Raw genomic sequence first — 12,028 nt, 5'->3', positions numbered from 1 at the left:
GATCTCCACCTATGGAATGGAAATGTTACCAACAAAGAAACATTCCAGTCTTTCCCCCAAAGGAAAGATTTTCTCAAAAGAACACTGTGCAATCTCCCTCATTTAGAAACAATTACAATTGGAGCTAATTTTCTCTGACCTATTAGTTAGTCACCCTCTCTGTTTGTAATCCAGGAGCAAATTCACTCAAATGGTCCTGACAGTGTTGATTCTAGACTAAAGAATCTGTCTTTTATAGCAAATGACTGTCAGGAGTAGAAGAAATCCATGATTGGCTAGTGGTCCGTTTTCCTGACAGAATGGCTTTCTATACAATGAGTCCTGGAGTGCATTAGATTTGCTCCTGTGGGACAAGAGCTTACCTTGCTTTCCTAAATATAAGTAGAAAGTAACTTTGTTTTACCCCAGGATGACAGCTTTGGCTCTGTTTTTGACGCTTTGCCATTAAATCCATGAACTCAGCTCAAATTTAGACTTTCGAACACCCATCATGTCAAGGTTGGCTACCTGGCTGGGGCAAAGTTAACCAGTCAGTCAGTCGTATTTATTGAGTGCTTACTGTGGTCAGAGCACTGCAATAAGCACCCGGGAGGTTACAATACAACAATGTAAGGGACGTGTTCCCTCTCCACAACAAGCTTACAGTCTAGAGGGGGAGACAGACACGAATATAAATAAATGACAGATATGTACATAAACGCTGTACATAAATGGTGTACATAAACCACCAGGACAGGATTTTAAGACTAAAATAGGGCCTTACCTGCCCACACCAAGTTCACGCGCTAAGACCCCCGCCCCAACTATTGGCAGAGCCTGGTTGTGAGAATGTTCAGACCCCTTTTGGAGATGGAAATAGGTTGGCTATCCTGCTTTTAAATGGGACAGTCCGGTTTCAAGTGGCCCATCTGCTTTCAGGTGCTGATACAATACCAGTGCCTCTTGGATCTCATCTATCTCACCGCTGACCCCTTGCCCACATCCTCCCTCTAGCCTGGGACTCTCCCTCCATATTGGACAGACCACCCCTCTCCCCACCTTCAAACCCTTATTAAAATCACATCTCCTCCAAAAGGCCTTCCCCTATTAAGCTAGTTTAATTTTTCCTGCTTCTTCCTCTCCCTTCTGTAATTTTATTGTAAACTCCCAGGTTCCTTCCCCCTTGACTCTTGCCTCCTTTCCCATGGCAGCAGGAATCATAAGCAATACCTTGCTCACGGGGGCCTGGGAGGGAACTCAGGGCCTCTGGAGCAAAGGTGGGGATAAAGTCGTCTCCGCTGGGATATGCAGATTTCCAGAAAAAGTTCCACATGTAGTGTAACCTGCGTAACAGACATCTGGTTCTTCTGGGTCAGTAAAAGTACATCCGGTTTCCATGCGTGTCATCAGGGTCCAATCTAGATGGAATCAAGATCAAGGGCCTGAAGGGAAAGAACAAATTTATGGTCATCGTGCTGGCTGCCTGGGAATGACAGGCAGCCTTTGAAATTCATTCATTTCAATTTATTGAGTTTATTATTATTTATTATTATTATTTATTATTCAATTTATTTATTGATTGATCATATTTATTGAGCACTTATTGTATGCAGAGCACTGTACTAAACACTTGGGAGAGTCCAATATTAGTTCAAGAGAGGGCACACTATTTTTTTAACTTCTTCCTGCTTACTGAGGCACTCCCTGGAAGCTCTGTCAGATGTCCTTATTACTCTATGGTTATTACTCTAAATATTTTATTAATGATGTGTATATAGCTATTATTCTATTTATTCTGATGGTATTGACACCTGTCTGCTTGTTTTGTTTTGTTGTCTGTCTCCCCCTTCTAGACTGTGAGCCCGTTGGGTAGGGACCGTCTCTATATGTTGCCGATTTGTACTTCCCAAGCACTTAGTACAGTGCTCTGCACACAGTAAGTGCTTGATAAATACGATGGAATGAATGAATGTCCTGTTCCATGTGCTGACTTTTGAGGACATCTGTTCAGATCCCTGTGTACCTAAAGATATTTACATATTTATGGTAATTTGTTTTTGTATCTAGGGGTGTTAGGCTGTATTTAGGCTAAACTGCTCTTACATAGATGGATGGAAATGACCAAATATTTCCCAAAAGCTCAGAAATAAGGAAACTTCTTCCTGAGCAACCCTTTCAGGGGAAAAACTGCCTGACCTACCGGGTTACTCTCTCACTGACATCAGCTGTAGTCCAGCCCATTATGGGGAGGGGGGGGAGTGGGCAAGGAAGCAGGGACTAAAAAGGGAGAGAAAACTCCAGTCTCAAGAGGAAAGACCAGTACTAAGTGCTTAGTACAGTGCTCTGCACACAGTAAGCGCTTAATAAATACAATTGAATTGAATGAATTAATGAATTAATGAACTGAGCAGATACCGCAATACCAGGGAGAGGTATTCTACAGGGCCAATAAATGAATCCCCCCAGCTCATATGTACATATCCAAAATTTATTTATTTATATTAACATCTGTCTTCCCCTCTACACTGTAAGTGCGTTGTGGACTACCAACTCTGTTATATTGTTAAGTTGGACTCTCCCAAGCACTTAGTAGAATGCTCTGTACAAAGTTAGCGCTTGATAAATACGATCGATTGTTTGCTCAAATCACTGGAAATACAGCAAATGCAGCTGAAAGTAGGTTTGATTTCCTCCTGTGGGGCTTGGAAGTCATGGAAGCTGTTTCTGCGGAAGAAAAAGATGTTTCCACCAGTTCTGCGGGTTGGTCAAGAAAGGAGATATCACGAGAGTGGAAAAGATTTATTTTACCTCTCGCCAACCCAAACAAGATAGTCGTGGGGTTTCACAGGGGCCCCGGCATAACAGGATGGCCATTGTGTGTAATTTATACCTTCTGACTGCCTGAGTTGGTGTTCCACCTTCTCAAGAAAAAATCTGTCTGACAGTCGAAGAGAAACAACGCAACTTTTCAATGCTCCCCCAGCCCAAATTCCTGGAAAAGAACGACAAAACAAAGACCTTCTATTCCTCTAGTCAAATGTCTGTCTTGCTTTGGATTGTTTAGTATAAACTGAGGCTCCAGCTCCTTGGATGGAGGGAGGAGGGGAAAGGTTTCCATTGTAAGGGAGTCTGAAACAGGAGAGTGTGTTCTGGGGGGATGGGGGTGGGCGGTGACTGAGGGGAGCATTCATTCATTCATTCAATCGTATTTATTGAGCGCTTACTGTGTGCAGAGCACTGTACTAAGCACTTGGGAAGTACAAGTTGGCAGCATATAGAGACGGTCCCTACCCAACAGTGGGCTCACAGTCTAGAAGGGGGAGACAGAGAACAAAACAAAACATATTAACAAAATAAAATAAGTAGAATAAATATGTACAAGTAAAATAAATAGAGTAATAAATACGTACAAACATATATACATATATACAGGTGCTGTGGGGAAGGGAAGGAGGTAAGGCGGGGGGGATGAAGAGGGGGAGGAAGAGGGCTCCCTTTTTTAGATTTTCAAAGGAGCCCAAAATTGCCAGGCCTGGCTTCATTTTGCCACACCTGATGACTGACAGTTCAGCCAGGGAAATGCTGACATGGACAGTCCCTGGGAAAGGAAACTGAACATCCCTTCTCCCCGAAGCAAAATTTTCCAAATCACCGTTTCAATATAATGATTTGCTAATGTGGACACCAAAAACAGCTTTTTGAGTTCAATATTAGTTTCGGGACAGGGGTCGCATCTGCTCCGATGATCTTGTATCTGTCCCGGTGCTTACCAGTAGTAATACTAATATTATGGTATTTAAATATTGCCAGGTACTGTACTGGAGCGCTGGGATGGATACAATGTAAGTGGCACTTACTAAGTGCTTAAGGACTCTGATGATGATGATGATGGTGACAGAATCAGCGTGGGACTCAGGAAAGTGCTGAGGAAAGAATGAAGCAGTTTTAGCATCTCTGTTCCCAAACACAAAATTCTACCTTTAGAGAGGATGTCGCTCTGCTCAATCCATCTGCAAGATCCCCCGCAACCCATTTCCTGAGTAACCAGACCACCCTGAGAACCAGGCTGACCCCCTACTCTCGGAGGACTCTCCGTGACTTTTCGGTTATAAACCAGACGATGACATACCAGCTAATCCCTTGACTGGTCAGCTCGCTTCAGTTCTGCCTTCTTATTTAAAGCTCACGGTGTTTGTTTGAGATTCTGTAAGCCTACAGGGCGGCACTACAAATTATCTTTGCAGAGAAGAAATGTGTCTTGCAGATGTATATTAGACATGTGGATTACTTTCTGTCCCCACCCCATAGATTGTAAGGCTCGTGCTGGACATGGATTGGTACCAATCTGATTATTTTGTGCCTACCCAGGCTCTTAGGACAAATACTAGCACATATTAGAGGCTTAATGAATAGCATCCTAGGTTAACAATTGGACCTATCACAGTTTTCCTATGCCCAGCAGCACATTTCAATCTATTTTTTTCATAAATTGTCATGAGTTACTCCTCTAAGTGATCAGAGACTCACTTTAAGTGCAATTCTAATACCCATTTTTGACCCACATATTTGTTATTTTAATGTTTTCTTTATTGAATCAATTTTTCAATGCACTCACCCTCATAAATGAAATGCAATTTTACGGATTTAAAGTGCAGGTTGGAAATGAAAGTTTAAGAGTGTCAATGAATGCACAGTAAATAGATCGTCATGACAAAGGAAACACAATTGCAGGTGTGCACACACAAACACACACACACACACACACACACATACACATACGCTGCTTGGCCTCTCATCCCCATCCCCCTACTTCAGCTTTTCAATAAATGCTTCGTATTTCTCAGGATATTAAATTCAAGCTCAAGAAAAACCAGACATCATGTAATCCCTGTTTGGAATAATGGTACATCTAATAAAAGTGCAGGGAACTTGCCAAAGAAACGGAATCTTGTTAAGAAATGGTGTGTGTGTGTGTGTGTGTGTGTGTGTGTGTGTGTGTGTGTGTGTGTGTGTGTGTGTGTGTGTGTGTGTGTGTTCGAAAGCCGAAAGCAGGGTAAGAGACGGTATAAATGAGAAGACTGATCTCCAAGCCAGAGTTGGCTGAAAACCGAATCTTTGAAATGGGGAAATATTCACTGGAAAGTATGTGAGAAAGGGAAGAACTGGATTAGGACTGGAGTCCCTCAGAAGGGACAGAGCTGACACAAGCTCAAGGGGCCAAAGGGGGCATTGAGAGGTCAATTTGGCAATTCCTCTGCAGCTGGATAGGATCCTCCCTCTTTCAATCTCGCAAGCTCAGAGGCAGGGAATTCTTCAGGCCAAATCCAAATCTGTCAAGCTGCAATTAAAAACCCATCTCCTTTCTCCTCCAAGGAGAAAGATGGGAGCTGGCCACTCTTCCCTTTATCAATCAATCAATCAATCAATCGCATTTATTGAGCGCTTACTGTGTGCAGAACACTGTACTAAGCACTTGGGAAGCACAAGTTGGCAACATATAGAATCAGTCCCTACCCAACAGTGGGCTCACAGTCTAAAAGGGGGAGACAGAGAACAAAACCAAACATACTGGTACCATACTCTTTGAAGTGATTTTACGTCCGCTCTGGGTCGTACCTTCTTTGAGCTGATTCACCCCAATACCGGAAGCCTTTCCCTCTAAACCCTCACTGTCCAAAACACTTTATTTTCAACTCACCCTGAAACCTCCTGGTTTGAGAACCAGATAGGAAGCTCGTTGTTCCATAAAGGTGTTGGATTCTTCCGTCACCTTCTTCTTTTTCTTCTTCTTCTTCCAGGGGAAATATACTCCAAGCTTTTTTCACCAGTGATAAGATGCTGAATCAGAGGAGATGTGACCACCCTCAATTTGAGTTAAGGACTAAGTTAAGGACAGATTCAGACCCCCAACTTGATGCCATTGGCCCTCTTGTCCAGGTAGACTCTGGACCTTGACCCTTCTAACCTATGGCCTAGTAGATAGCGCATGGGTTTACGTGTCAGAGGACTTGGGTTCTAATCCCAGTTCCAGTTCTTGTGACCTTGAGCAAGTCACTTCACTTCTCCATGCCTCATCTGTAAAATGGGAATTGAATACCTTTTTATGGCATTTGTTAAGTGCTTTTCATGTGCCAGGCACTGTACTAAGCACTGGTGTAGATACAAGCTAATCAGGTTGGACACGGTCTCTTTCCCACATGGGCCTCACAGTCTCAATCCCCATTTTATAGGTGAGGGAACTGAGGCACAGAGAAGCTGTGACTTACCCGAGGTCACACAGCAGACAAGTGGCGGAGCCGGGATTAGAACACAAATCTTTCTGGCTTTCAGGCCCATGATCTATCCACTAAGCCAAACTCCTTCTCGCTTGTTCTCCCTCTTCTCTGAACTGTAAGCCCCTTGTACGACAGGGATGATAGCCAACCTGATCAACTTTATATCTACCCCAGGGTTTAGTGCAGTACTTGAACATTGTAAGCACTTAGCAAATCTACTAGTAATAACCTTGTTTCCAACCTTTGAGGATACAAACCCCAAACTCTCTCCAGAACAAGCGTGGACAGAAATGGCCTTCAGGTGCTTCAGAACATTGGAAAAATACTAAAAGAAAGTGGAGGAAATCTTTGTTTTTTATATCTACAGGACCTTGAGAAGAGCTGAGGAGCCTTAGTACAGGCACAGATTTCTCACTCTTGCTGTTAGATTACTGCCTCTCCTCTCCAGCATCTACTGAACGCCATCTGGGCGCAGAGCGCTGTAGTAGACACTTGGGAGCCATCCAGAAATGCAGTTAGTTCTCCTATACCATGTGCTTTCACTCGGCCTTTTGGGGTAGAATGTGGTGTCTGAATTAAGGAATGTTCTTTTGACAGCTTGGATCTGTCTGAATGGGGTATGACGCGGTGTCAGAGGAAATGGCTGTATAAAAGCCTGTGATGTAGGTAAAGTCTCTCCATCCCCCCCTTCCCCCTCTCCATCCCCCCCTTCTTACCTCCTTCCCTTCCCCACAGCACCTGTATATATGTATATATGTTTGTACATATTTATTACTCTACTTATTTATTTATTTTATTTGTACATATCTATTCTATTTATTTTATTTTGTTAGTATGTTTGGTTTTGTTCTCTGTCTCCCCCTTTTAGACTGTGAGCCCACTGTTGGGTAGGGACTGTCTCTATATGGTGCCAATTTGTACTTCCCAAGCGCTTAGTACAGTGCTCTGCACATAGTAAGCGCTCAATAAATACGATTGATGATGATGATGATGATGAATGCAGTGAAGCAAGCTTTGATTTACCTGGCATTCTCCCCTTCCTACGCCTACATTCTAGGGCTTCTGGTGAGCGTGATAGAGTTAGATCTGGCCCAGTGTTCTCTACACTCAGGGAAAAAAATGCATTTTGAAGTGGGTGATCTCTACCGCCTCTCTGTCTAGCAAAAGTTGCCAGTAGCCTGCTGTGTAACCCTTTTTCCTCAACTGTAAAATGAGGGTTCAGTACTTGGACCGTGAGCCCCATGTGGAACAAGGACCACGTCCAAACTGATTAACCTGTATCAACCCCAGCGCTCAGAACAGGGCTGGACACATATGAAGCGCTCAACAAATACCATTAAAAAAAAGGAAAGATGTCCCAAGACGCTCTGCTCTTCCCAGATCCTAATCAGTAGTATTTATTGAGCACCCACTGTGTGCAGAGCACTGCACTAGACACTTGGAGGGAGTACAACTATTTAAAGCATGATTCCTGTCTCCCAGGAGCTTACAGTCCAGAAGCAACGTGGCCCATGGGCCCAGAAATCAGGCAACCTGGGTTCTAATCCCAGCTCTGCCACTTCTCCACAGAGTGACCTGGAGCAAATCCATGAACTTCTCTGTGCCTCAGTTTCCCCATCTGTAAGCAGCAAGCCCCAAGTGGGATGGGCACAGCCTGACCTGATTACCTTGTATCTTCCCTGACACTTAGCACGGTGCTTAGCACTTCACCGTTGTTGGGTAGGGTCCATCTCTATATGTTGCCAACTTGTACTTCCCAAGTGCTTAGTACAGTGCCCTGCACACAGTAAGCGCTCAATAAATACGATTGAATGAATGAATGAATGAATGAATGAATGAATAACTTTCTCCCCCTTCTAGATTGTGAGTCCATTGTTGGGTAGAGACCGTCTCTATATGTTGCCAATTTGTACTTCTCAAGCGCTTAGTACAGTGCTCTGCACACAGTAAGCGCTCAATAAATACGATTGAATGAATGAATGAACTGTACAAATATCATAATTATTATTATTGCGGGGAGGGAGATTCAAAATAATTTACAGCTGGAAGAGAAAGGAAAAATGGATGTGTAGGTGAATCAATGCTTACGTAGTAAGGACTGGAAGTTTCTATCTACAGATGTGCTACAGGCAGGTTCATAAGTGTGTGATTAGCCCAGAGTACTAAGGTGATAAAAGGGGGAAATATAATCTGGGGAGAAGAAGAAATAAAAATCCTATCCAGTAATCCTCAAGGTCACCATTCGCTCATTCACTCAACTGTATTTATTGAGAGCTTCCTGTGTGCAAAGCACTGTACTAAGCGCTTGGGAGAGTACAATACAACAACAAACAGGCACACGCTCTGCCCAAAACAAGCTCACGATCTAGCAATCCATCTCTAAAATAGTAACGTCCACAACTGATCATCCAAAGACCCTAGAGCTCCGGCAGCAGGGAGGGTTTTGAGCTAAATAGCAGCAGTGGAAGAGGGGTCTGTGTCATTTCCCGGATGACTCTGAAAGGCCTCAGCCTTAAATCCAGACTTTGCCTCGTTGACGGGTTATCATCTGGAAATTCAACGAGAACGTTCAATTACGACCTCCTTCCTTCTAAGTCCCCCAAGGCATCTAGGACAGTGCTCGGCGCCCAGCAGGGTCCGTAAATGCCATTGGCTAACTGACGGGCGCGCATACCTTGCTCAGCAAGCGATCGACTGGCGGGAAGAGGGAGATCTATGGCCTCTGCTGCAGCTACTCTGAATATTGCTAAAATAACACAGCTATATTTGCTATGTGGCCTTTGAGAGCATTAAATCCTTCAGTGAGAAAGCAAGCGTCAGCGTGGGAATATTCTATCTTCAGTTCACGCACAAATCCCCCAACTCTGAGGCCCGTGTATACATGCAGAGGCGAACTATATTCTTGCAGAAGAAGGCTTCCTCTGAGGGAAATTCAGGATTCACGTAGACTAAGCCCTGCCACGATGAGTTTACAACCTCTGCAGCCTGGAAGGAGCCGCCAGAATCCTCTTCTGTGGGACGGTCTTGCAGGGCATCGGTCTCTGAATACAAGGTCCCAGCTCTGAAAAGTGTTGACAAAGACGATCTAAATATTCCTCTGGAGAAGCAGCATGGCCTAGTGGATGGATCACGGGCCTTGGATTTAGAAGGATCTTGGTTCTGATCCCAGCTCTGTGACCTTGGCCAAGTCACTTCACTTCTTTGTGCCTCAGGTACCTCATCTGTCAAATGAGCGTTAAGACTGAGCCCCAAGTGGGAAAAGGACTCTGTCCAGCCTGATTAGCTTGTATCTACTCTGTGACTAGTACAGTTTCTGCCACTAAGTGCTTTATAAATACACTAAAACAAAACAAAAAAGTAAGGGGAATTGGGCAGGGGTTCCTTAAAAGGGCTTCAGAAAAGATCTGCAATAAAGAAAAAGGAACTCAAGAAGAGAAAAATAAGTGGAAAGGAGAGAAAAAGTCTTCCTTTTTCAGCTCACCATCATCACCGAAGCCCAGCACCTGGTGAAGTTGAAATGAGCCTCTTCCTGCAGGGCTGAGGAAGATCAGCGAACCCTCTGGCAAACTCTGCAGTCCAAACTCCCGCTGATTAAACCAAAGACAGCGTAGACTGGGACAGTCATCATCATCAACGGCATTTACTGAGTATTTACTATATGCAGAGCACTATCCTAAGCATTTAGGAGAGAAGCAGCGTGGCCTAGTGGATAGAGCCCGAGAGTCAGAAGGAGCTGTGTTCTACTTGTCACTTAACTTCTCCGTTACCTCATCTGCAAAATAATAGTAATAATGGTATTTGTTAAGCACTTACTATGTATGTTCCAGGCACTGTATTAAGCACTGGGGTGGGTACAAGCAAATCAAGTTGGTCGCAGTCTCTGTCCCACGTGGGGCTCACAGTAAAATGGGGATTAAGACTGTGAGCTCCATGTGGGACAGTGCTCTGCACATAGTAAGCCCTCAATAAATACGATTGATTGATTGATTGATCGACATGGACTGTGTCCAACCTGATTAAGCTTGTATCGAGCCGAGCACTTTATGCACAGTGCCTGGCATGGAGTAAGTGTTTAACAAAAACGTCATTAAAAATAAAGGGGAGAGTACAACACAACAGAGTTGGTAGACATATTCCCTGCCCACAGATGCTCCCAGCTCTTAGGAATAATAATAATGATAATAGTGATATTTGTTAAGCGTTTACTATGTGCCAGGCACTGTACTAAGCACTGGGGTGGATCCAAGCAAACCAGGTTGGACACAGTCCCTGTCCCACGTGGGGCTCACAGTCTCAATCCTCATTTTACAGATGAGATAACTGAGGCACAGAGAAGTGACTTTCCCAAGATCACACAGCAGTCAAGTGGCGGAGCCAGGATTAGATTCCACAACCGTCATGCTGCTTCTAAAGATCATCAAGTCATACATAGTCCCCTGTCCCACGTGGGGCTCACAGTCTAAGGAGGAAGGAGAACAGGAAGGAAAGTTTGGGAAGGGAATGTGCCCGTTATACTGCAGTATTAGAGAAGCAGCGTGGCTCAGTGGAAAGAGACTGGGCTTTGGAGTCAGAGGTCGTGGGTTCAAATCCCAGCTCCGCCAATTGTCAGCTGTGTGACTTTGGGCAAGTCACTTCACTTCTCTGGGCCTCAGTTCCCTCATCTGTAAAATGGGGATTAAGACTGTGAGCTCCCGGTGGGACAACCTGATCACCTTGTAGCCTCCCCAGTGCTTAGAACAGTGCTTTGCACATAGTAAGCACTTAATACTACTACTACTACTACTACTAATAATAATAATAATGGCATTTATTAAGCAGGTTGGACACAGTCCTTTGTCCCACATAAGCGCTTAGTACAGTGCTCTGCACACAGTAAGCGCTCAATAAATATGATTGATTGACACAAGGCTCCCAGTCTAAGAACAGGTATTTCATCCCCACTATACAGATGAGGAAAGAGGCCCAGAGGCTTGCCCAAAGCCACCCAGCACACAGTCACTCTTTCATGGGACAGCCACACGGCTCCAATCCATTCAAAGCCCTACTGAGAGCTCACCTCCTCCAGGAGGCCTTCCCAGACTGAGCCCCCTCCTTCCTCTCCCCCTCCCCATCCCTCCCTACCTCCTTCCCCTCCCCAAAGTGCCTGTATATATGTTTGTACAGATTTATTACTCATTTTACTTGTACATATTTACTATTCTAATTATTTTATTTTGTTAATACGTTTTGTTTTGTTGTCTGCCTCCCCCTTCTAGACTGTGAGCCCACTGTTGGGTAGGGACCGTCACTATATGCTGCCAACTTGTACTTCCCAAGCGCTTAGTAGAGTGTTCTGCACACAGTAAGCGCTCAATAAATACGACTGACTGAATGAATGAATCCCACACTTGGAGATCACATAGAGTGTGAGAACCGCACAAGCTGGAAACGTCAAGGTGGGGGTCATTTCCCGCCGCACGGAGCAGGTGTGCTGGCCGCTCCGGGGCTTAAGGTCACAAACGGAGCTGGGTGTTTGCAAAAATCTGGCCCTGATGTTACTTAAATATTTTGAAAATTTAGGGAAAGGCAAATGACCTTGGCCAAGAACAGCAGGAGCGGGGGAAGAATGCACGGCCACATGTGTCCGGGAGGCCTCCGCATCGGGCTGGCGGCTTCCACCCCCGGCTGTGGGAGAAGCGCACACGTAGGGGGGCGAGGAGCGGGGGAAGGTGGTCGGGGGCCGCTGAGGCCCGCAGAAAACTTGCTAAACTCGGACCGGAGCCAAGACGGAGGTG

Source organism: Tachyglossus aculeatus, chromosome 9 (assembly GCF_015852505.1).
Source record: "Tachyglossus aculeatus isolate mTacAcu1 chromosome 9, mTacAcu1.pri, whole genome shotgun sequence".
Classification (NCBI taxonomy): Eukaryota; Metazoa; Chordata; class Mammalia; order Monotremata; family Tachyglossidae; genus Tachyglossus; species Tachyglossus aculeatus.
The sequence above is the reverse complement of the archived record's forward strand: the minus strand, read 5'-3'. Positions refer to the sequence as shown.